This window comes from Oncorhynchus clarkii, unplaced genomic scaffold (assembly GCF_045791955.1).
Source record: "Oncorhynchus clarkii lewisi isolate Uvic-CL-2024 unplaced genomic scaffold, UVic_Ocla_1.0 unplaced_contig_1316_pilon_pilon, whole genome shotgun sequence".
Classification (NCBI taxonomy): domain Eukaryota; kingdom Metazoa; phylum Chordata; class Actinopteri; order Salmoniformes; family Salmonidae; genus Oncorhynchus; species Oncorhynchus clarkii.
This window is the reverse complement of record NW_027257994.1, coordinates 54547-81765: the sequence shown is the minus strand read 5'-3', so window position 1 is coordinate 81765 and position 27219 is coordinate 54547.

Sequence of the window (27219 nt, the reverse complement as noted above, 5' to 3'; positions counted from 1 at the left end):
ACTTTACACCACTGAAGGAGAGAGACAGTACTTCACACCACTAAAGGAGAGACAGTACTTTACACCACTGAAGGAGAGAGACAGTATTTTACACCACTGAAGGAGAGAGACAGTACTTTACACCACTGAAGGAGAGAGACAGTACTTTACACCACTGAAGGAGAGAGACAGTACTTTACACCACTGAAGGAGAGAGACAGTACTTTACACCACTGAAGGAGAGAGACAGTACTTTACACCACTGAAGGAGAGAGACAGTACTTTACACCACTGAAGGAGAGAGACAGTACTTTACACCACTGAAGGAGAGAGACAGTACTTTACACCACTAAAGGAGAGACAGTACTTTACACCACTGAAGGAGAGAGACAGTACTTTACACCACTGAAGGAGAGAGACAGTACTTTACACCACTGAAGGAGAGAGACAGTACTTTACACCACTGAAGGAGAGACAGTACTCTACACCACTGAAGGAGAGAGACAGTACTTTACACCACTGAAGGAGAGAGACAGTACTTTACACCACTGAAGGAGAGAGACAGTACTTTACACCACTGAAGGAGAGAGACAGTACTTTACACCACTGAAGGAGAGAGACAGTACTTTACACCACTAAAGGAGAGACAGTACTTTACACCACTGAAGGAGAGACAGTACTTTACACCACTGAAGGAGAGAGACGGTACTTTACACCACTGAAGGAGAGAGACAGTACTTTACACCACTAAAGGAGAGACAGTACTTTACACCACTGAAGGAGAGAGACAGTACTTTACACCACTGAAGGAGAGAGACAGTACTTTACACCACTGAAGGAGAGAGACAGCACTTTACACCACTGAAGGAGAGACAGTACTTTACACCACTGAAGGAGAGAGACAGTACTTTACACCACTGAAGGAGAGAGACAGTACTTTACACCACTGAAGGAGAGAGACAGTACTTTACACCACTGAAGGAGAGAGACAGTACTTTACACCACTGAAGGAGAGAGACAGTACTTTACACCACTGAAGGAGCGAGACAGTACTTTACACCACTGAAGGAGAGAGACAGTACTTTACACCACTGAAGGAGAGAGACAGTACTTTACACCACTGAAGGAGAGAGACAGTACTTTACACCACTGAAGGAGAGAGACAGTACTTTACACCACTGAAGGAGAGAGACAGTACTTTACACCACTGAAGGAGAGAGACAGTACTTTACACCACTGAAGGAGAGAGACAGTACTTTACACCACTGAAGGAGAGAGACAGTACTTTACACCACTGAAGGAGCGAGACGGGAGAGGGACTTCCCTTAATTGGGAGTGACAGGTGTGACTGAGGGCTAGTGCTGTTCATTAGGGTTCATTCAGGTGCTTTGTGTGGTGTCTGGGCCCCTACCATCACACAACCTTTTAATAAGAACCATCACACATCTATCACAGTGTTGTCAGTTAGAGAGAAAGCTCACAGTAGACAGTGTTGTCAGTTACAGAGAGAAAGCTCACAGTAGACAGTGTTGTTAGTTAGAGAGAAATCTCACAGTAGACAGTGTTGTCAGTTAGAGAGAAAGCTCACAGTAGACAGTGTTGTTAGTTAAAGAGAAAGCTCACAGTAGACAGTGTTGTTAGTTACAGAGAGAAAGCTCACAGTAGACAGTGTTGTTAGTTAAAGAGAAAGCTCACAGTAGACAGTGTTGTTAGTTAAAGAGAAAGCTCACAGTAGACATTGTTGTCAGTTAGAGAGAAAGCTCACAGTAGACAGTGTTGTTAGTTAAAGAGAAAGCTCACAGTAGACAGTGTTGTCAGTTAGAGAGAGAAAGCTCAGAGTAGACATTTTTGTGAGGTAATTAGAGCAGGTGAGAATTAAGGCGTCAGGATGCTTCAGTTCGGCGGGCGCCTGTAACGGTTTTCTTGATGAGAAGGAGAGTCGGACCAAAATGCAGCGTGTAGATTGCGATCCATGTTTATTGTGACTATAGCAACACGAATCTAAATACAAACAGTGCAAAATAATAAACGTAATGAAAACCGAAACAGCCTAAACTGGTGCAAACTAACACTAAGGACAATCACCCACAAACACACAGTGAAACCCAGGCTACCTAAATATGGTTCCCAATCAGAGACAATGACTAACACCTGCCTCTGATTGAGAACCATATCAGGCCAGACATAGAAATAGACAAACAAGACATCCAACATAGAATGCCCACCCAGTTCACGTCCTGACCAACACTAAAACAAGGAAAACACACACGAACGATGGTCAGAACGTGACAGTACCCCCCCTCCAAGGTGCGGACTCCGGACGCACAACTTAAACCTATGGGGGAGGGTGTGGGTGGGCATCTGTCCGCGGTGGCGGCTCTGGCGCTGGACGTGGACCCCACTCCATAACAGTTTTAGTCCACCTCCTTAGCGTCCCTAGATAGGTTACCCTCCTTAAAGACCGCTCGGGACAGAGGGGCAGCTCGGGACAGAGGTAGCTCGGGACTGATGGGTAGCTCAGCACTGAGAGGAAGCTCAGCACTGAGAGGAAGCTCAGCACTGAGAGGAAGCTCAGGCAGGTGGTTGGATCCGGCAGATCCTGGCTGGCTGGCGGTTCTGGCAGATCCTGGCTGACTGGCGGATCTGGAAGATCCTGGCTGACTGGCGGATCTGGAAGATCCTGGCTGACTGGCGGATCTGGAAGATCCTGGCTGACTGGCGGATCTGGAAGATCCTGGCTGACTGGCGGATCTGGAAGATCCTGGCTGACTGGCGGATCTGGAAGAGTCTGGTCGACTGGCGGATCTGGAAGAGTCTGGTCGACTGGCGGATCTGGAAGAGTCTGGTCGACTGGCGGATCTGGAAGAGTCTGGTCGACTGGCGGATCTGGAAGAGTCTGGTCGACTGGCAGATCTGGAAGAGTCTGGTCGACTGGCAGATCTGGAAGAGTCTGGTAGACTGGCAGATCTGGAAGAGTCTGGTAGACTGGCAGATCTGGAAGAGTCTGGTTGTCTGGCAGATCTGGAAGAGTCTGGTTGTCTGGCAGATCTGGAAGAGTCTGGTTGACTGGCAGCTCTGGCTGCTCCATGCTGACTGGCTGCTCCATGCTGACTGGCAGCTCTGGCTGCTCCATGCTGACTGGCTGCTCCATGCTGACTGGCAGCTCTGGCTGCTCCATGCTGACTGGCTGCTCTGGCTGCTCCATGCTGACTGGCTGCTCCATGCTGACTGGCTGCTCCATGCTGACTGGCAGCTCTGGCTGCTCCATGCTGACTGGCTGCTCCATGCTGACTGGCAGCTCTGGCTGCTCCATGCTGACTGGCTGCTCTGGCTGCTCCATGCTGACTGGCGGCCCTGGCTGCTCCATGCTGACTGGCGGCCCTGGCTGCTCCATGCTAACTGGCAGCTCTGGCGGCTCCTTGCAGACTGGCAGCTCTGGCGGCTCCTTGCAGACTGGCAGCTCTGGCGGCTCCTTGCAGACTGGCAGCTCTGGCGGCTCCTTGCAGACTGGCAGCTTTGGCGGCATCCTGCAGACAGGCAGCTCTGGCGGCTCCTTGCAGACTGGCAGCTCCTTGCAGACTGGCAGCTCTATGCAGACTGGCAGCTCTATGCAGACTGGCAGCTCTATGCAGACTGGCAGTTCTGAACAGGCGGGAGACTCCGGCAGCGCTGTAGAGAAGGAAGGCTCTAACAGCGCTAAGCAGGCGGGAGACTCCGACAGCGCTGGAGAGGAGGAGGGCTCCGACAGCGCTGGACAGGCGAGGCACACTGTAGGCCTGATGCGTGGTGCTGGCACTGGTGGTACTGGGCCGAGGACACGCACAGGAAGCCTGGTGCGGGGAGCTGCTACCGGAGGGCTGGGGTGTGGAGGTGGTACTGGAAAGACCGGACCGTGCAGGCGTACTGGAGCTCTTGAGCACCGAGCCTGCCCAACCTTACCTGGTTGAATGCTCACGGTCGCCCTGCCAGTGCGGCGAGGTGGAATAGCCCGCACTGGGCTATGCAGGCGAACCGGAGACACCGAGCGCAAGGCTGGTGCCATGTAAGCCGGCCCAAGGAGACGCACTGGGGACCAGATGCGTAGAGCCGGCTTCATGGCATTAGGCTCGACGCTCAATCTAGCCCGGCCGACACGCGGAGCTGGAATATACCGCACCGGGCTATGCACCCGCACTGGAGACACCGTGCGCACCACTGCATAACACGGTGCCTGTCCGGTTTCTCTAGCCCCCCGGTAAGCACAGGGAGTCTGCCCAGGTCTCCTACCTGGCGTAGCCATACTCCCTGTTAGCCCCCCCCCAAGAAATTTTTGGGGCTGCCTCTCAGGCTTCCATCCGCTACGTCGTGCTGCCTCCTCATATCTGCGCCTTCAGCTTTCGCCGCCTCCAGTTCTTCTTTGGGGCGGCGATATTCTCCTGGCTGAGCCCAGGGTCCTCTTCCTTCTAATTCGTCCTCCCATGTCCATACCTCCTCTTTGGGCTGCTCCTGTTGCCTCTTCTCCTGCTGCACCTTTGGGCGGCTACACTCCCCTGGTTTAGCCCAGGGTCCTCTCCCGTCGAGGATTTCCTCCCATGTCCAGAAATCCTTATTGCGCATCTCCTCGCGCTGCTCCTGCCTGTTGACATGCTGCTTGGTCCTTTTGTGGTGGGTGATTCTGTAACGGTTTTCTTGATGAGAAGGAGAGTCGGACCAAAATACAGCGTGTAGATTGCGATCCATGTTTTAATGAACAAACGTAAAACACGAATCAATACAAACACTCCAAAATAAAGAACGTGATGAACGTAAGGAAAACCTAAACAGCCCTATCTGGTGAAAACACATAGACAGGAACAATCACCACAAACACACAGTGAAACCCAGGCTACCTAAATATGGTTCCCAATCAGAGACAATGACTAACACCTGCCTCTGATTGAGAACCATATCAGGCCAGACATAGAAATAGACAAACAAGACATCCAACATAGAATGCCCACCCAGTTCACGTCCTGACCAACACTAAAACAAGGAAAACACACACGAACGATGGTCAGAACGTGACAGCGCCTAGCCGATGTCGAACTGAGAGAAGACATTACTGTGTGCTGACAGGAGACATTACTGAGAGGAGACATTACTGAGAGGAGACATTACTGTGTGCTGACAGGAGACATTACTGAGAGGAGACATTACTGAGAGGAGACATTACTGTGTGCTGAGAGGAGACATTACTGAGAGGAGACATTACTGAGAGGAGACATTACTGAGAGGAGACATTACTGAGAGGAGACATTACTGAGAGGAGACATTACTGACAGCTGAGATGAGACATTACTGTGTGCTGAGAGGAGACTGTGCTGAGAGGAGACATTACTGAGAGGAGACATTACTGTGTGCTGACAGGAGACATTACTGAGAGGAGACATTACTGAGAGGAGACATTACTGTGTGCTGAGAGGAGACATTACTGAGAGGAGACATTACTGAGAGGAGACATTACTGAGAGGAGACATTACTGAGAGGAGACATTACTGACAGCTGAGATGAGACATTACTGTGTGCTGAGAGGAGACATTACTGAGAGGAGACATTACTGAGAGGAGACATTACTGAGAGCTGAGAGGAGACATTACTGAGAGGAGACATTACTGAGAGGAGACATTACTGAGAGCTGAGAGGAGACATTACTGAGAGGAGACATTACTGAGAGGAGACATTACCGAGAGGAGACATTACCGAGAGGAGACATTACCGAGAGGAGACATTACCGAGAGGAGACATTACCGAGAGGAGACATTACAGAGAGGAGACATTACCGAGAGGAGACATTACCGAGAGGAGACATTACCGAGAGGAGACATTACTGAGAGGAGACATTACTGAGAGCTGAGAGGAGACATTACTGAGAGGAGACATTACTGAGAGCTGAGAGGAGACATTACTGAGAGGAGACATTACTGAGAGGAGACATTACTGTGTGCTGAGAGGAGACATTACTGAGAGGAGACATTACTGTGTGCTGAGAGGAGACATTACTGTGTGCTGAGAGGAGACATTACTGTGTGCTAAGAGGAGACATTACCGAGAGGAGACATTACCGAGAGGAGACATTACCGAGAGGAGACATTACCGAGAGGAGACATTACCGAGAGGAGACATTACTGAGAGCTGAGAGGAGACATTACTGAGAGGAGACATTACTGAGAGCTGAGAGGAGACATTACTGAGAGGAGACATTACTGAGAGCTGAGAGGAGACATTACTGAGAGGAGACATTACTGTGTGCTGAGAGGAGACATTACTGAGAGGAGACATTACTGTGTGCTGAGAGGAGACATTACTGTGTGCTGAGAGGAGACATTACTGTGTGCTAAGAGGAGACATTACTGAGAGGAGACATTACTGTGTGCTGAGAGGAGACATTACTGTGCTGAGAGGAGACATTACTGAGAGGAGACATTACTGAGAGCTGAGAGGAGACATTATTGAGAGGAGACATTACTGAGAGGAGACATTACTGAGAGGAGACACTACTGAGAGCTGAGAGGAGACATTACTGAGAGGAGACATTGCTGAGAGGAGACATTACTGTGTGCTGAGAGGAGACATTATATAGAATATCATTCCTATCAGAGAGAGAGAGAATAACCACTGTCGTAGGAGTGTGTGTGTGTGTGTGTGGCGGCGTAGGAGTGTGTGTGTGTGTGTGTGTGTGGCGGCGTAGGAGTGTGTGTGTGTGTGTGGCGGTCTGTGCTCCGTGCACCAGGTCTGGTCTGTGCAGGTCCAGGTGTGCTGTTGACATTTTAATCAGGACTGAATCAGCTAGAGAGAGGTTTCCCAGAGCTACCTCTGCTACAGTTACTGAACACACACACACACACACACACACACACACACACACACACAGTGACAGCGTAAATCAAATGTCCTAACGTGACTGACCACGCAACCACACTGCACCCTGTGGCCTCAATGACATCAGTCCATAACCAATATCCAACGGGTCAGAAATGACCCCCCCCCCCCCCCCCCCCCCCCCCTGAATACCAGAGGTCCGGTCACATCAAACCTGTCATCCCAACATGACCTGGAATCAGTCCAGACTAGACCATTTAACTGGTAATGGGACGAGGGGGGGGACGGGGGGGTAGAAGGAGAGGAGAAGAGGAGAGAAGAGAACTAGTGAAGGAGAGAGAGGGAGAGGAGAAGAGAAGGAGAGAGGAAGAGATGGAGAGAAGAGAAAGAGAAGAGAATGAGAGAGGAGAAAGAAAGAGAAGAGAAGGAGAGACAGACATTAACAAGGACAGAACGACACCAGATATATACATATATACATATATACGGGTCTCACCTGCCAATCTCTGCTCTGGAGACACGCACTTGTGAACAAACACACACACGCACGCACGCCACACACACACACGCACGCACGCACGCACGCACGCACGCCACACACACACACTCTCTCTCTCTGAGGGCTATGTGTGTAAACTAAGGCCCTGAAGGTTAAGAGGGTGGCCTCTTGTTCAAGGTGCAGGTTTTGAAAATGCTGGGCTCTGATTGGCTGCTGGGGGGGGGGGGGGGGGGGGGGGGGTTGGGAATTCAACTCAGGATCCCCTGTGAGGGTTGTAACCCCTCTCTGCTCCTAACAATGGGACTTACCACAATGGGGTCTGGGTCTCATATAGCGCCCCAGCGCAGTGTCTGAGTGTGTGTCTAAGTGTGTGTGTGTGTATGCAGGTGGAGCACAGTATGAGAGAGTAGTACAGGGTCAGACCTCCTTACCACCCTAGGTGGTACATGTTCAAACCCCTCGATGTGTGTGTGTGTGTGTGTGTCTCTGGTGTGTGTGTGTGTAGTGGTGTAAAATGTGTTATATGATATCTAACAGTATGACTCAGTAAATGGTTACCCCTAGCGATATATACATATATTTTAGGTCTGGTCTGGTCCGGTCTGGTCCAGTCTGGTCTGCTTGTTTTTTCTAATGTATTGCCGTATCCGTCAGTGTTGTAGACCTGCCGGTCTGTAGAAGGTTCTAAATCCATTTGAATCCCTGATATATAACGAACACATACGACTGCAGTGCGGGATGGAGGATATGCAGGCAGCCAATCATTATCAGTTGTGTGAATATATTAGTTTACAATGTAATGAAATCTCTTTCTCATCCCTTTCTATTGATGGAACCCTCATCTTCATGGAGAAACATTTTAATAGACTTCATTAACATACAACTTGCCTTGTCTTATCAGGGGTCTTATGTGAGGTACAGGTTTAATATTCATATATGACAAATATTACTTCATTACGTGTGTGTGTGTGTGTTTGTGCGTGTGTGTGTGTGTGTGTGTTTGTGCGTGTGTGTGCGCGTGCGCGTCACAAAGTCCTCAGCACTTAGGGAGCCAGCCAAGGCCCTATTTACAAACTCACCGAGTCCTCGTTGACCCCATTGACATTTTCCTAAGAGGCTTCTCTATAACCGCCCTGAGGGGACACCGCAGTCAAACTAAGATATTTGAACTGTTTTCTGAGTGTGTACTGGGAACACACTGAAAACACACTGGGAACACACTGAAAACACACTGGGAACACACTGAAAACACACTGGGAACACACTGAAAACAAACTGGGAACACACTGAAAACACACTGAAAACACACTGAAAACACACTGAAAACACACTGAAAACACACTGAAAACACACTGGGAACACACTGAGAACACACTGAGAACACACTGGGAACACACTGGGAACACACTGGGAACACACTGGGAACACACTGGGAACACACTGGGAACACACTGGGAACGTCCACAGTCGTCCTCTCTGACACTACTACGATAACACTCATCCATCTGTCCCCTGAGGCAAACTACGATCCAACAGAGTCCTGAACTATTCTCTGTATATATTCTTGTTGAAAGACACCTGTGTTAACCAGTCTGGTTATTCACTGACACGTTTTGGTAAAAGACACCATGTCTTTCCTAACGCACGTTGTTTTAGCCATTTTGGGAGTATATTCCTTGCGGGAAGTTCACATTAGTTAATAATACTAAAGAACAAAGACTCTAGTAGGATTTCCCCTAATGTTGGAAATGATGACAGCATGGTTCTTTCAGCTCTCTGCTATCTGAGACCAAAATCTACTCTGAGGTAATATAGAGACTGCCTCAGGTCTACTCTGAGGTAATATAGAGACTGCCTCAGGTCTACTCTGAGGTAATATAGAGACTGTCTCAGGTCTACTCTGAGGTAATATAGAGACTGCCTCAGGTCTACTCTGAGGTAATATAGAGACGGCCTCGGGTCTACTCTGAGGTAATATAGAGACCGCCTCAGGTCTACTCTGAGGTAATATAGAGACTGCCTCAGGTCTACTCTGAGGTAATATAGAGACTGCCTCAGGTCTACTCTGAGGTAATATAGAGACTGCCTCGGGTCTACTCTGAGGTAATATAGAGACCGCCTCAGGTCTACTCTGAGGTAATATAGAGACTGCCTCAGGTCTACTCTGAGGTAATATAGAGACTGCCTCAGGTCTACTCTGAGGTAATATAGAGACTGCCTCAGGTCTACTCTGAGGTAATATAGAGACTGCCTCAGGTCTACTCTGAGGTAATATAGAGACTGCCTCGGGTCTACTCTGAGGTAATATAGAGACCGCCTCAGGTCTACTCTGAGGTAATATAGAGACTGCCTCAGGTCTACTCTGAGGTAATATAGAGACTGCCTCAGGTCTACTCTGAGGTAATATAGAGACTGCCTCAGGTCTACTCTGAGGTAATATAGAGACGGCCTCAGGTCTACTCTGAGGTAATATAGAGACGGCCTCAGGTCTACTCTGAGGTAATATAGAGACTGCCTCAGGTCTACTCTGAGGTAATATAGAGACTGTCTCAGGTCTACTCTGAGGTAATATAGAGACTGCCTCAGGTCTACTCTGAGGTAATATAGAGACTGTCTCAGGTCTACTCTGAGGTAATATAGAGACTGCCTCAGGTCTACTTCCTCACTAGAATCTGATGGTTAATTATATTGTCTGTTGGATGATATCAAGATACGAGTCAGGGGTGATAAGAGAGGAGATTACATTAAATTAAACTTCAGAATTAAATGAATTCATATTCTGATCATTTCTGGCTATAAAAGTGAAATATAATTTAACAGAGATAACGTATGTGAGTGAAAAATAAAGGAACACAGTCTGTTTCCGTTGGAATTTAAAATGTAAAAGCTGGATAAGTAATTACCCAATAATTACTACAGTGTTGCAAATTCCTATAACGGGAAAATAGACCTACTCTAGTTGGATTAAAAAAAAGTATTGTACTCATCAACTTAATGTGATTTAATTCAGATTTTTTATAAGATTGTTAATGAAAAACACAAAGGCTAATAATTATATTGGCAACATTATATTTTGGGGCTCAACTCTATAACCTCATACCGGATAATCGTAGTTTGTGTGTTTTGGTTTAACCCCGTTTTGACATTGTTAGACTGGTGAGAACAACTACAGCGAGAGTAGCGCAGTTACTGTGTCTGTCGCACAATGGCCTATAACGCTTTCTGATCTGGTAGGCCTAAAACAACCTTAAAATAATATCAACAAGTATAGAAGATGACAGTGTAAATACATTAGAATAGAATAGACCACCAACTATTCTGCGTAAACTGCACAGCAGACCATATTAGCGGTCTAAATCAATTTAGTGACACGTCAGATAACTTGAACAACTGAAATGAGCTGTTGTTGATACATCCGCTTACAAAGCATTTCAACAACTTCATGGATTAATTCATTTGTCTAAAAAAAACTATAAGCGAACTAAAATGTCAGAGGTCAAACTCGACCACTAAATAATTAGACCCATTGACCTAAAATGGAAATGACCTAAACCCTCACCTACAAGAAAATTAAAATGAACAAAGTAATTGAAACTTCAGCCTGATAATGAAGATTACATAATTTAAAACGAGAAAAAAATAGTTATATATACGCAAGTTTTTCTACACGTCGGAAAGAAAACTGGATTTTCTGTTGGAATAGTTTTCTTGAACACATATAGTCTCCATTTTGACCACAGCCACGGAGTTCATTTAGAACAGTTAGCCGGGTTTGCAGATGTAGTGGTACAGCACGTACACAAACTCCACATTCAGCAAGGAGTTTAATTAACCCCAAAGTTGTGTCAAATAAAATAACTGTATCAAAACGTCAACTCTGCGACTCTCGGGGAGGCTATTTTGAAAACGTATATAAGTGAAATGAAGCGTGCATAATGGGGAGAGTTTATACTGATACAAAAGCGCATTAATTCCCTAGTTGAAAAGTAACAATAAACATGAATTACAGTCCGTGGCCGGATATAAAATAATGTGTCCTTACTTGTATCGTTTAGTTGCGCGACCGTTCCCCCCTGAGCGTTCGGCGTTCCGAAACGTTCTCCAGAGTTCCAGTTCCAAAACTTTCTCCAGAGTTCCAGTTCTAGAACGAAGTCTCTTCGTTGAGAGAACAATTTTATGAACGACCGATTATACAAGTATGAGTTTCCTCCCGAGAAAATAAGACAAATTCCACCTCCGTTAAATTACACTTGGCACGGGAGTTCCTTTTTGTCGTTGACTAATTTCACAACAAGTTCCAGAGAAAAGTTTTTCGGTCCGTTCCAAAAGAACCCGCTCGGTTCGCTCCTCGGTCTCGGGTATGGTTCTTAGCTCCTCTGTTCACGGCGGTGGAGACAGTTGTTTGCTCCGATGACATAGCTAGCAGAGCAATAAGAAACAGGTGTACAATACAAATTATTTCGCGATTAGTTGCTCGGTCTCCAAACAATTACGCAGCGTCTCTATTTCCCGCAAAATAAACACATGCGAAGTAATCCAGTTCGGGAGATGACAGACGCTGCTCCGGACAGAGCGCGTGAAACAAAAGAAAATATGAACTACGGTATGATGACTCCACTTTTAGTAGCCTCCTCCAGCCTGCTTACGAACGAACGCCAGTCACACTCAAGAAGAGAAAGTTTCTCAGTACCAACACCGTCAGAGCCTGAGGATATCCAGATATGTATTGTTCCCCTTCAAGTATGCTTTCCTTTAATAAAGCCCCAGCCTCCTGTAAACTCCAGTCCCCGGCGGCGGGAGCCGTGTGACAGGCAGAGGTGAAGTCTCGCACGGGGGCGTCCGGTAGCGGTATAGTTGAAGTAAGCGGCAGAGAGCGGATAGCCTGACAACTTCCACAGTCTAGTCGATGTTCGCGTTCAGAGAGAGTGAGTTGGGAGAGTTTCGCCCAGTGCTTAGCCCATGCGCCTGCCCTCCTCGCATAGCTGTCTTCGGAGCGGGGTAATAAAGTAGCAGGAAGGGGATATCCCAAAGTACCCCAGCAACTCCCACAGGACTGGACAGGAGCGCGCACAGACACAGACAGAACACGTGTTGATTGACAGCCATCAATCACCAAGGCCGGGTTTTACGAGATGACCGCGCATTTGTCCTGTTTTGTCTGAAAACTGTTTCAGAGTTACTATAGTACTATAGAGTGATCAGAACACTGCTATTTTTTAGAATAAAACCTAGAGATAGTTTAATGCTACAGTTTTTACTTGTTTGATCATTTCCTTTAGTATTAAATCCATAGCAACCACTGAGTTTCACACGTTTTATTTTTAAATATGACTAATGCAACATCTACTACTTCTATTATAAGTCTAATAACAAATATTACATTGAGATTTCGTGTAACCGGCCTTCACACAACACCCCATAATGTCAGAATGGAATTATGTTTTTGTAAATGTTTACAAATTAATAAAAATGAAAAGCTGAAATGTCTTGACTCAATAGGTGTTTAACTCCTTTGTTATGGTAAGCCAGAAAATAAGTTCAGGAGTAAAAATGTACTCAACAAGTCACACAATAAGGTGCACGGACTCACTCTGTGTGCAATAATAGTGTTTAACATGATTTATTTTCTGATGATTTTTGAATGACTACCTCATCTCTATACTCCACTATACAATTATCTCTGTAAGGTCCCTGTGGACCAGTGCACTTCATACACAGTCTCAACCACTAAGACCAGGAGGGTTTTCCAATGCCTCGTAAAGAAGGGCACCTAATTGGTTGATGGGTAACAACAACACAAAGGAATGGATATAAGCACAGGTTAAACCTGGTTCAGTCTGCTTTCCACCAGACACTGGGAGACAAATTCACCTTTCAGCAGGACAATGACCTAAAACACGCGGCTGGGTTTCTGTACAGCACTTTGTGACGGCAGCTGATGTAAGAAGGGCTTTATAAATACATCTGATTGAAATACACACTGGAGTTGCTCACCAAGACGACATTGAATGTCCCTGAGTGGCCTAGTTACAGTTTTGACTTAAATCGTCTTGAACATCTGTGGCAAGACTTAAAAATGGCTGTCTAGCAATGATCAACAACCAACGTGACAGAGCTTGATGATTTAAAAAAAAAGAATAATTGCCAAATATTGTACAATCCAGGTGTTTAAAGCTCTTAGAGACTTACCCAGAAAGACTCACAGCTGTAATCACTGACAAAAGGTGATTCTAACATGTATTGACTCAGGGGGTGTGAATACTTATGTAAATTCCCTTTCTGTATTTCATTTTCAATAAATGTGCAAAACAATTCAAAAAACATGTTTTGACTTTATCGCTATGTATTGTGTATTATGTATTGTGTATTGTGTATTGTGTATTGTGTATTATGTATTGTGTATTGTGTATTATGTATTGTGTATTGTGTATTATGTGTATTGTGTGTTATGTATTGTGTATTATGTATTGTGTGTTATGTATTATGTATTGTGTATTGTGTATTGTGTGTTATGTATTGTGTATTGTGTATTATGTATTGTGTATTGTGTATTATGTGTATTGTGTGTTATGTATTATGTGTTGTGTATTGTGTATTGTGTATTGTGTATTGTGTATTATGTGTTGTGTATTGTGTATTGTGTATTGTGTATTGTGTATTATGTGTTGTGTATTGTGTATTGTGTATTGTGTATTATGTATTATGTATTGTGTATTGTGTATTGTGTATTATGTGTTATATGTTATGTATTGTGTATTGTGTATTGTGTATTGTGTATTATGTATTGTGTATTGTGTGTTATGTATTGTGTATTGTGTATTGTGTATTATGTGTTATATGTTATGTATTATGTATTGTGTATTGTGTATTGTGTATTCTGTATTATGTATTGTGTATTGTGTATTGTGTATTATGTATTGTGTATTGTGTATTATGTATTGTGTATTATGTATTGTGTATTATGTATTGTGTATTGTGTATTGTGTATTGTGTATTATGTATTGTGTGTTATGTATTGTGTATTATGTATTGTGTATTCTGTATTATGTATTGTGTATTGTGTATTGTGTATTGTGTATTATGTGTTATATGTTATGTATTATGTATTGTGTATTATGTATTGTGTATTGTGTATTGTGTATTATGTGTTATATGTTATGTATTATGTATTGTGTATTGTGCATTGTGTATTGTGTATTGTGTATTGTGTATTATGTATTGTGTGTAGATGGGTGAGAGAAAACATCTATGTAATCCATGTTGAATTCAGGCTGTAACACAACAAAACGTGGACTAAGTCAAAGGGTATGAATACTTCCTGAAGGCCCTTAATGAACACACAGCTTGTACATTGTGAAGTATTTCCTCATACTGTGAATATAACAGAGCCTGTGATTTAGTCATTCTTGTCTCTTACCAGATCGTCTCTATGAGACTCAGAGGCTTAGTGGTCTGAACAGCACAGTGACAAGCTATAATGTGTTCAATGGTTGTGAGGCTGGTGAATGTGTCCCATTGTTCTGTCTCTCTGTACAACGCACACACACGCAGACACACACACACACGCACGCACGCGCACTCACTCACTCACGCCACGCACGTACGCACGCCACACACACACACACACACACACACACACACACACACACACACACACACACACACACACACACACACACACACACACACACACACACACACACACACACACACACACACAGACACACACACACAGCAGGTATACTCCAATACACGTACACATGCACACAATGCTATTTCAGGTTCAATGCCAAACAAACACATGGTTTCAGTCTAACAGTGCAATAAGCAAATGGCACAGGCACGTCTCATAGAGTACAGTAAGATACTAGGAGAGAGAGAGAGAGAGAGAGAGAGAGGGACAGAGAGAGAGAGAGAGAGGGACAGAGAGAGAGAGAGAGAGAGGAGACCATACTTTATTCTGAATGTTACAGACACGTCTCATAGAGTACAGTAAGATACTAGGAGAGAGAGAGAGAGAGAGAGGGACAGAGCGAGAGAGAGAGAGAGAGAGGAGACCATACTGTATTCTGAAAGTTACAGACACGTCTCATAGAGTACAGTAAACTACCAGGACAGAGAAAGAGAGAGAGAGATCTGTGTACCCTCAGATTACACAGATCCACAAAGAATTCGAAAACAAACCCAATGTTGATAAATTCCCATATCTACTGGGTGAAATACCACAGTGTGCATCACAGCAGCAAGATTTGTGACCTGTTGCCACAAGAAAAGGTCAACCAGTGAAGAACAAACACCATTGTAAATACAACCCATATTTATGCTTATTTATTTTCCCTTGTGTACTTTAACCATTTGCACATTGTTACAACACTGTATATATATATATATAATATGACATTTGAAATATCTTTATTCTTTTGGAACTTCTGTGAGTGTAATGTTTACTGTTCATTTTTATTGTTTATTTCACTTTGAATATTATCTACTTCACTTAACACATGTTTCCCATGCCAATAAAGCCCTTAAATTGAAATAGAATTGACAGAGAGAGAGAGAGAGAGAGAGAGAGAGAGAGAGAGAGAGAGACAGAGAGATAGAGATAGAGAGAGAGAGAGAGACAGAGAGATAGAGACAGAGAGATAGAGAGAGAGATAGAGAGAGAGAGAGAGAGAGAGAGAGAGAGAGAGAGAGAGAGAGAGAGACAGAGAGATAGAGACAGAGAGATAGAGAGAGAGACAGAGAGAGAGAGAGAGAGAGAGAGAGAGGAGACCATACCGTACTCTGAATGTTACAGGCACGTCTCATAGAGTACAGTAAGATACTAGGATCGAGAGAGAGAGGAGACCATACTGTACTCTGAAGCCTGTCTTTGTTCTGTATATTAGAACCAGCTACAACAGAATACACAGGCATGTTCACCTATGAGAACAGCCCTTTACACCAACACAGACACATAGTCACAGTGAGTCAGGTGAGAGGCCAGTCTGACGCCTGTCCAGTCTCCTTTATTAATGAAATACACTAAAACGACCGCTCCCTTCCTGAGGCTGAACAGATATGACCCTGAGGATCATGACATCATCCTCACCCTGTACCTCATCCCTCCATCCCTCTACCTCATCCCTCCATCCCTCTACCTCATCCCTCCATCCCTCTACCTCGTCCCTCTACCTCATCCCTCCATCCCTCTACCTCGTCCCTACATCCCTCTACCTCATCCCTCCATCCCTCTACCTCGTCCCTCCATCCATCTACCTCATCCCTCCATCCATCTACCTCATCCCTCCATCCCTCTACCTCATCCCTCCATCCATCTACCTCGTCCCTCCATCCCTCTACCTCGTCCCTCCATCCCTCTACCTCGTCTCTCCATCCCTCTACCTCGTCCTTCCATCCATCTACCTCATCCCTCCATCCCTCTACCTCGTCCCTCCATCCATCTACCTCGTGCCTCCATTCCTCTACCTCGTCCCTCCATCCCTCTACCCCGTCCCTCCATCCATCTACCTGATCCCTCCATCCCTCTACCTCGTCCCTCCATCCCTCTACCTCGTCCCTCCATCCCTTTACCTCGTCCCTCCATCCCTTTACCTCGTCCCTCCATCCCTCTACCTCGTCCCTCCATCCCTCTACCTCATCCCTCCATCCCTAATCCTCGTCCCTCCATCCCTCTACCTCATCCCTCCTTCCCTCTACCTCATCCCTCCATCCCTCATCCTCGTCCCTCCATCCCTCTACCTCATCCCTCCATCCCCCTACCTCGTCCCTCCATTCCTCTACCTCGTCCCTCCATCCCTCTACCTCGTCCCTCCATCCCTCTACCTCATCCCTCCATCCCTGTACCTCGTCCCTCCATTCCTCTACCTCGTCCCTCCATCCCTCTACCTTGTCCCTCCATCCCTCTACCTCGTCCCTCCATCCCTCTACCTCGTCCCTCCATCCCTCTACCTCATCCCTCCATCCCTCTACCTCGTCCCTCCATCCCTCTACCTCGTCCCTCCATTCCTCTACCTCGTCCCTCCATCCCTCTACCTCGTCCCTCCATCCCTCTACCTCGTCCCTCCATCCCTCTACCTCGTCCCTCCATTCCTCTACCTCGTCCCTCCATTCCTCTACCTCGTCCCTCCATCCCTCTACCTCATCCCTCCATTCCTCTACCTCGTGCCTCCATCCCTCTACCTCGTCCCTCCATCCCTCTACCTCGTCCCTCTACCTCATCCCTCCATCCCTCTACCTCATCCCTCCATCCCTCTCCCTCCTCCCTCTACCTCATCCCTCCATCCCTCCAACCCTTGGCCCTCTCACTGTCGGTCTGTTTTCTTAATGATCCCTACTCTAACCTCTAACCTCACCTCTCGTTCTTCCTTGTCCTCCTCCTAATAGAGAATGTTTCATTAGAATGTTTGTGTTGAGTTCCCGGTAAGCGGCTGCGTAGTGTCAGTGCTCTGTGTTTCCTGGCCTACAGTCTGGCGACCCTCATCTTTGATGAAGACAGACACTGATTCACCTCTCCCTCCATTTCTCTCTCTACACACACACACACACACACACACACACACACACACACACACACACACACACACACACACACACACACACACACACACACACACACACACACACACAAACACACACACACTGTTTAAAGCTGCAGCAGGTAGAAACACTCTCCTCTCCTCCAGAAACCTGCCAGAACCTGTATTCATTTCTCCACAATGTTTTGTGACGCGAGGAGACTTTTCTTACGTGTGTGTGATTGGAGCGTGTGGTGTGTCCACGTGTGTGTGTGTGATGTGAGCGTGAAGTGTGTGTGTCCGTGTGTGATGTGAGCGTACAGTGTGTGTGTCCGTGTGTGTCTGTGATGTGAGCGTACAGTGTGTGTGTCCGTGTATCTGTCTGTGTGTGTGATGTGAGCGTGTGTGTGTGATGATGTGTGTGTGTGTGTGTGTGTGTGTGATGATATGTGTGTGTGTGTGTGTGTGTGTGTGTGTGTGTGTGTGTGTGTGTGTGTGTGTGTGTGTGTGTGTGTGTGTGTGTGTGATGTGAGCGTGTGGTGTGTGTCTGTGTGTGTGTGTGTGTGATGATGTGTGTGTGTGTGTGTGTGTGTGTGATGTGAGCGTGTGGTGTGTGTGATGTGAGCGTGTGGTGTGTGTGTGTCTGTGTGTGTGTGTGTGTGTGTGTGTGTGATGTGAGCGTGCAGTGTGTGTGTGTGTGAGCGTGTGTGATGTGAGTGTGTGGTGTGTGTGTGTCTGTGTGTGTGTGTGTGTGTGTGTGTGTGTGTGATGTGAGCGTGTAGTGTGTGTGTCTGTGTGTGTGTGTGTGTGTGTGTGTGTGTGTGTCTGTGTGTGTGTGTGTCTGTGTGTGTGTGTGTGTGTGTGTGTGTGTGTGTGTGTGTGTGTGTGTGTGTGTGTGTGTGTGATGTGAGCGTGTGGTGTGTGTGATGTGAGCGTGTGGTGTGTGTGTGTCTGTGTGTGTGTGTGTGTGATGTGAGCGTGTAGTGTGTGTGTCTGTGTGTCTGTGTGTGTGTGTGTGTGTGTGACATGGAGCAGCCCTGTAATTACCTGTTGAAGTAACCACAGTCCCACACAGACAGATCCATGGTTCAGGACAGTGGTAATGTTGGCCATGCTAACATCAATTATACCTGCTGAGAGACAACAGTATGCAGGTTAACCTCTGTCTCTCTGGTGTCTCTCTGCTCTGCCCAGCACCCCATACAGACACCTCCCACACAGACACCTCAAACACAGACACCTCCAGCACAGACACCTCCAACACAGACATACACCACACAGACACCTCCAACACTGACACCTCTAACACAGACACCTCCAACACAGACACCTCCATCACTGACACCTCTAACACAGACACCTCTAACACTGACACCTCCAACACTGACACCTCCAACACTGACACATCCGACACAGACACCTCCAACACAGACACCTTCAACACAGACATACACCACACAGACACCTCCAACACAGACACCTCCAACACAGACACATCCGACACAGACACCTCCCACACAGACACCTCCAACACAGACACCTCCAACACTGACACCTCCAACACAGACATACACCACACAGACACCTCCAACACTGACACCTCCAACACAGACTTACATCACACAGACACCTCCAACACAGACACCTCCAACACTGACACCTCCAACACAGACACCTCTAACACAGACACATCCGACACAGACACCTCCAACACAGACACCTCCAACACAGACATACACCACACAGACACCTCCAACACAGACACCTCCAACACAGGCATCTCCAACACTGACACCTCCAACACTGACACCTCCAATACAGACACCTCCAACACAGACACCTCCAACACAGACACCTCCAACACAGACACATCCAATACAGACACCTCCAACACAGACACCTCCAACACAGACACCTCCAACACAGACACCTCCAACACTGACACCTCCAACACAGACACCTCCAACACAGACACCTCCAACACAGACACCTCTAACACAGACAACTCCAACACAGACACCTCCAACACAGACACCTCCAACACAGACACCTCCAACACAGACACCTCCAACACAGACACCTCTAACACAGACAACTCCAACACAGACACCTCCAACACAGACACCTCCAACACAGACATACACACTATACTTTCCCTCGTTATGACCTTGATCTTTTCATTGTATCTGTTTATTCTCCTCTCTTCCTCTTCAGATGTATATTTGGGGTCCTCATCTTCCTATCTGGCACAAGCCTGACCACAAGTCGTTCCTTCCCTATTCCACATGGTGTCTTCCTATGGATGTGCTGTTATTTCAGGATCATTGCTTTTCTCTTTTTCTCTCTCTCTCTCTCTTTCACATCCTCCTCCTTTTCTTCCAATCAGTGTGTTGTTGGCCTCCAGGCTGAAACCACATCGTTTCCACGCCCACACACGGCCCGCTTTATCCCTGCTGAAAAACACATGAATGGAGAGAGAGAGAGAGAGAGAGAGAGAGAGAGAGAGAGAGAGAGAGAGAGAGAGAGAGAGAGAGAGAGAGCACTGGCTATATACACTTTAAAGAGCAAGGCAGGCCAGACAGGCAGCCAGTGGCTCAGGCCTGGGAGTGTACATCACACACACACTGACTCTCTCTCTCCCTCCCTCTCTCTTTCTCTCCCTCTCTCTTTCTATCCCTCGCTCTGTCTCTCTATCTCTCTCCCTCCCTCCCTCCCTCTCTCTATCTCCCTCCCTCCCTCTCCCTGTCTCTCTATCTCCCTCCCTCTCTCTGTCTCTCTCTCTCCCTACATCCCTCCCTCTCTCTGTCTCTCTATCTCTCCCTCCCTCTCTCTCCCTCTCTCTGTCTCTCCCTCCCTCCCTCTCCCTCTCTTTCTCTCCCTCTCTCCCTCTCTCTATCTCTCCCTCCCTCCCTCTCTCTTTCTCTCCCTCTCTCTATCTCTCTCCCTCCCTCCCTCCCTCCCTCCCTCTCTCTGCCCTTTGACCTGGTCTTAGCAGGGATGCACGTGGGCAAGCATGGAGGGCTTAGTCTCAATAGTCTAGTGTGGTTTACTCTCCTGGCATCATCTCCTCTCCTTAATCCATCTATCTGACCTCGTCCCCTCTCCTTCTTCCATCTATCCGACCTCGTCTCCTCTCCTTCTTCCATCTATCTGACCTCGTCTCCTCTCCTTCTTCCATCTATCTGACCTCGTCTCCTCTCCTTCTTCCATCTATCTGACCTCATCTCCTCTCCTTCTTTCATCTATCTGACCTTGTCTCCTCTCATTCTTCCATCTATCCGACCTCGTCTCCTCTCCTTCATCTGAACTGGTGTGAGAGCATATAGGTGAGAGCATATAGGTGAGAGCATATAGGTGAAAGCATATAGGTGAAAGCATATAGGTGAGAGCATATAGGTGAGAGCATAGAGGTGAGAGCATATAGGTGAGAGCATATAGGTGAGAGCATATAGGTGAGAGCATATAGGTGAAAGCATATAGGTGAGAGCATGATGGTGAGAGCATATAGGTGAGAGCATATAGGTGAGAGCATATAGGTGAGAGCATAGAAGTGAGAGCATAGAGGTGAGAGCATATAGGTGAGAGCATAGAGGTGAGAGCATATAGGTGAGAGCATATAGGTGAGAGCATAGAGGTGAGAGCATATAGGTGAGAGCATATAGGTGAGAGCATATAGGTGAGAGCATAGAGGTGAGAGCATAGAGGTGAGAGCATATAGGTGAGAGCATATAGGTGAGAGCATATAGGTGAGAGCATATAGGTGAGAGCATAGAGGTGAGAGCATATAGGTGAGAGCATAGAGGTGAGAGCATAGAGGTGAGAGCATATAGGTGAGAGCATATAGGTGAGAGCATATAGGTGAGAGCATAGAGGTGAGAGCATATAGGTGAGAGCATATAGGTGAGTGCATGATGGTGAATGTAGAAACTGTAGCAACACATATTATTTGATGTGTTTCCCCCAGTCCTCCTCTTTCACATCTATAACAGATGAAATGAGACCAGGAGACGTGAAGAGAGGAGGCCATCCTTATTAGACTATTGGGACCCTCCCCATGTCAACCAGGGCTGTCTGTCCAGAGCCTGGGCAACGGGTAGAAACACATCCCCAGTCTCCTGTCAGCGTGCTGGGCTGGGGCTGGCGGGCCGTGGTGGTGTGCAGAGCTTTCTGGATGGGAGCCCTCTTTGAGGCTAGGCCTCAACAGGGGGGAATGTTTGGAAATTTGCACATTTGCACGGTGGCTTTTCTTCTTCTTCTTCTTGTAGCTGGGCGGTGCCCGGGTGCTGGGCGGTGCCCGGGTGCTTGGCACGCTGGGTGCTGGGCACGCTGGATGCTCTGGCACGCTGGGTGCTGGGCACGCTGGATGCTCTGGCACGCTGGGTGCTGGGCACGCTGGATGCTCTGGCACGCTGGATGCTCTGGCACGCTGGATGCTCTGGCACGCTGGATGCTCTGGCACGCTGGATGCTCTGGCACGCTGGGTGCTCTGGCACGCTGGGTGCTCTGGCACGCTGGGTGCTCTGGCACGCTGGATGCTCTGGCACGCTGGATGCTCTGGCACGCTGGATGCTCTGGCACGCTGGATGCTCTGGCACGCTGGATGCTCTGGCACGCTGGATGCTCTGGCACGCTGGATGCTCTGGCACGCTGGGTGCTCTGGCACGCTGGATGCTCTGGCACGCTGGATGCTCTGGCACGCTGGATGCTCTGGCACGCTGGATGCTCTGGCACGCTGGGTGCTCTGGCACGCTGGATGCTCTGGCACGCTGGGTGCTCTGGCACGCTGGATGCTCTGGCACGCTGGATGCTCTGGCACGCTGGGTGCTCTGGCACGCTGGGTGCTCTGGCACGCTGGATGCTCTGGCACGCTGGATGCTCTGGCACGCTGGATGCTCTGGCACGCTGGATGCTCTGGCACGCTGGATGCTCTGGCACGCTGGATGCTCTGGCACGCTGGACGCTCTGGCACGCTGGACGCTCTGGCACGCTGGATGCTCTGGCACGCTGGATGCTCTGGCACGCTGGACGCTCTGGCACGCTGGATGCTCTGGCACGCTGGATGCTCTGGCACGCTGGATGCTCTGGCACGCTGGATGCTTCTCTTTATGTGATCTGCTTTGTAACACGGTGGAATAACACGGCTAAACCCCTGTTCTGATTGAGATAGGCTGCCTTCTCCATTCTTCTGACCGATGTAGCAGATGGAAACGCACTGCGTTTATTCAGAGTGACTCACAGTCAGGGCATTTAACCACAGTAGGTAAAGCAGCCACGTCATATTTTAGAGGGGCACAAAGTGCGTGGTGGCAGGGGGGCAGGAGGGGGGCAGGGGGGGGGGCAGGAGGGGGGCAGGGGTGGGAGCGGGGGGGGGGCAGGAGGGGGGGGCTCTCCGAAAGCTGGAGAATTTATCATTTTCCTAACAACTGAAACAACTTTTTCCTGCAGATCCATAATCTTTATGCCTAATTCTATGTAAAAAAAAAAATATCTATATATTTTTCTGCATGTGGGTTATCTAAGCATACCTCTTTAATTGTCATTTTAATGAAAGATGCACATTGATTCTTTAAGAATGTTTATGCCTGAGAAGTTTGGTACAACCGTCTCCCTGGTATATAATATCATGACCTAATAATTGAATAGATGTTTGTATTTTCTAAAGTCCAGCCACCTTGCCAAGCAGACGGTCCGATAAGCTACTCATAACTTCATTCATAGAAATGTCTCGGTAGCGAGTGATGAGGTCGGGACATTGGGAACATATCCAAGCTGGTTAACTAAAGCTTCATCAAATTGCTAAGGTGGCCAGTAATACAGAGAAACAAACAAACATGTTTGTTTTATTTATTCATCAAGAAGGAATCCATTGTCCTCATCCTCCTGCGCGTCCTGCCCTTTACCGCTAGTGAAAAACAACACTCAACACTCTCTCTCTCTCTTCCTCCACTGACGATACTGTCTACACGCACTACAGTATCTAGCGTCCTGCCGAGGATATCATTGCTCTGTGGTGTATCTTGGAAGAAACCACTTACTAAGGAGAATAGGGGGGGGGGTGGTGGTGGTGGGGGTGGGTACTCTTAGCCTGGTCCAGTCAGTGTGCCCCCTCCGCAGAATACCACTGACAGATCATTTTATGAATAATTATGATAAAACGTGAGGTTAAAAATGATTTTTAAAAATAAAAAATAAAAGTATGCAAAAAAAAACCAGGACAAATCTGAGGGGGCACGTGCCCCCTATGGGCAGGACACCTCTGAGCCACATATCACAGTCATTACTAGTAAACCACTGGTGTAACGAAGCCACTGTCTGCTACAGACAAGAAGACACCGCACTGCTGCAGGACTGTGACTGCACGATATAGAGCTGTCTTTTCTAAACAGCAATGGACCTTTGCACTGGATATGACAACACACACAAGACGATCACTATCTCTCTGTCTCTATATGTGTGTGTGTGTGTGTGTGTGTGAGTTCATGTGTGTGTGTGTGTGTACGTGTGTGTGTGTGTGTGTGTGTGTGTGTGTGTGTGTGTGTGTGTGTGTGTGTGTCTGCGTGTGTGTGTGTGTGTGTTACACCCTTTACAAAGAAAAATAAACAGATAACACAGATAACAGACAGTTAAAAGAAGAGGAGTCCTGTATGGGAGAGACTGGAGAGGATCTGACTCCTAGAGGAGGAGTCCTGTATGGGAGAGACTGGAGAGGATCTGACTCCTAGAGGAGGAGTCCTGTATGGGAGAGACTGGAGAGGATCTGACTCCTAGAGGAGGAGTCCTGTATGAGAGAGACTGGAGAGGATCTGACTCCTAGAGGAGGAGTCCTGTATGGGAGAGACTGGAGAGGATCTGACTCCTAGAGGAGGAGTCCTGTATGGGAGAGACTGGAGAGGATCTGACTCCTAGAGGAGGAGTCCTGTATGGGAGAGACTGGAGAGGATCTGACTCCTAGAGGAGGAGTCCTGTATGGGAGAGACTGGAGAGGATCTGACTCCTAGAGGAGGAGTCCTGTATGGGAGAGACTGGAGAGGATCTGACTCCTAGAGGAGGAGTCCTGTATGGGAGAGACTGGAGAGGATCTGACTCCTAGAGGAGGAGTCCTGTATGGGAGAGACTGGAGAGGATCTGACTCCTAGAGGAGGAGTCCTGTATGGGAGAGACTGGAGAGGGTCTGACTCCTAGAGGAGGAGTCCTGTATGGGAGAGACTGGAGAGGGTCTGACTCCTAGAGGAGGAGTCCTGTATGGGAGAGACTGGAGATGGTCTGACTCCTAGAGGAGGAGTCCTGTATGGGAGAGACTGGAGAGGATCTGACTCCTAGAGGAGTCCTGTATGGGAGAGACTGGAGAGGATCTGACTCCTAGAGGAGTCCTGTATGGGAGAGACTGGAGAGGATCTGACTCCTAGAAGAGGAGTCCTGTATGGGAGAGACTGGAGAGGATCTGACTCCTAGAGGAGGAGTCCTGTATGGGAGAGACTGGAGAGGATCTGACTCCTAGAGGAGGAGTCCTGTATGGGAGAGACTGGAGAGGATCTGACTCCTAGAGGAGGAGTCCTGTATGGGAGAGACTGGAGAGGGTCTGACTCCTAGAGGAGGAGTCCTGTATGGGAGAGACTGGAGAGGATCTGACTCCTAGAGGAGGAGTCCTGTATGGGAGAGACTGGAGAGGATCTGACTCCTAGAGGAGGAGTCCTGTATGGGAGAGACTGGAGAGGGTCTGACTCCTAGAGGAGGAGTCCTGTATGGGAGAGACTGGAGAGGGTCTGACTCCTAGAGGAGGAGTCCTGTATGGGAGAGACTGGAGAGGGTCTGACTCCTAGAGGAGGAGTCCTGTATGGGAGAGACTGAAGAGGATCTGACTCCCAGAGGAGGAGTCCTGTATGGGAGAGACCGGAGAGGATCTGACTCCTAGAGGAGGAGTCCTGTATGGGAGAGACTGGAGTGGATCTGACTCCTAGAGGAGGAGTCCTGTATGGGAGAGACTGGAGAGGATCTGACTCCTAGAGGAGGAGTCCTGTATGAGAGCGACTGGAGAGGATCTGACTCCTAGAGGAGGAGTCCTGTATGGGAGAGACTGGAGAGGATCTGACTCCTAGAGGAGGAGTCCTGTATGGGAGAGACTGGAGAGGATCTGACTCATAGAGGAGGAGTCCTGTATGGGAGAGACTGGAGAGGATGACTGGAGAGGATCTGACTCCTAGAGGAGGAGTCCTGTATGGGAGAGACTGGAGAGGATCTGACTCCTAGAGGAGGAGTCCTGTATGGGAGAGACTGGAGAGGATCTGACTCCTAGAGGAGGAGTCCTGTATGGGAGAGACTGGAGAGGATCTGACTCCTAGAGGAGTCCTGTATGGGAGAGACTGGAGAGGATCTGACTCCTAGAGGAAGAGTCCTGTATGGGAGAGACTGGAGAGGATCTGACTCCTAGAGGAGGAGTCCTGTATGGGAGAGACTGGAGAGGATCTGACTCCTAGAGGAGGAGTCCTGTATGGGAGAGACTGGAGAGGATCTGACTCCTAGAGGAGTCGTGTATGGGAGAGACTGGAGAGGGTCTGACTCCAAGAGGAGTGTGTGTGTGTGTATATTTGTGTATGTGTGTGTATTTGTGTGTGTATATTTGTGTATGTGTGTGTGTGTATATTTGTGTATGTGTGTGTGTGTATTTGTATGTGTGTGTATTTGTGTGTGTGTGTGTGTGTGTGTGTGTATTTGTGTGTGTGTGTATTTGTGTGTGTGTATATTTGTGTATGTGTGTGTGTGTATTTGTGTGTGTGTGTATTTGTGTGTGTGTGTGTGTGTGTGTATTTGTGTGTGTGTGTGTGTGTGTGTATATTTGTGTGTGTATATTTGTGTATGTGTGTGTGTGTATTTGTGTGTGTGTGTGTGTGTGTATATTTGTGTGTGTGTGTGTATATTTGTGTGTGTGTGTGTGTGTGTATGTGTGTGTGTGTGTGTGTGTGTGTGTGTGTGTGCGTGCGTGTGTGTAAAACAACTCCACACTAACCAGTACAGAGGTTCTCCTCAGACCTGGAAACACCAACAACAGGAGAAGAAAGTGGTTTTGTACGGCAGTTCATTAGTATTATTATGAATGGTAATATTCTCTGGAAGATAAAGCAGAGGTTCCCTCCTGAGATCGTGTTCACTGTCATGTATAGAAAGAGTTTGCTCCTAAAGAACCCACTGGACACACAATGGTTGAATCAACGTTGTTTCCACGTCGTTTCAATGAAATTGCGTTGAACCAACGTGGAATAGACGTTGAATTGACGTCTGTGCCCAAGTGGGAATGGACCCATAGTCGTCAACAAGGCAGGGCTGCTGGGGAAACACTATGACGTGAACTACCAGGTGCACTATGAAGGGACCAAGTGCACTACGAAGGGA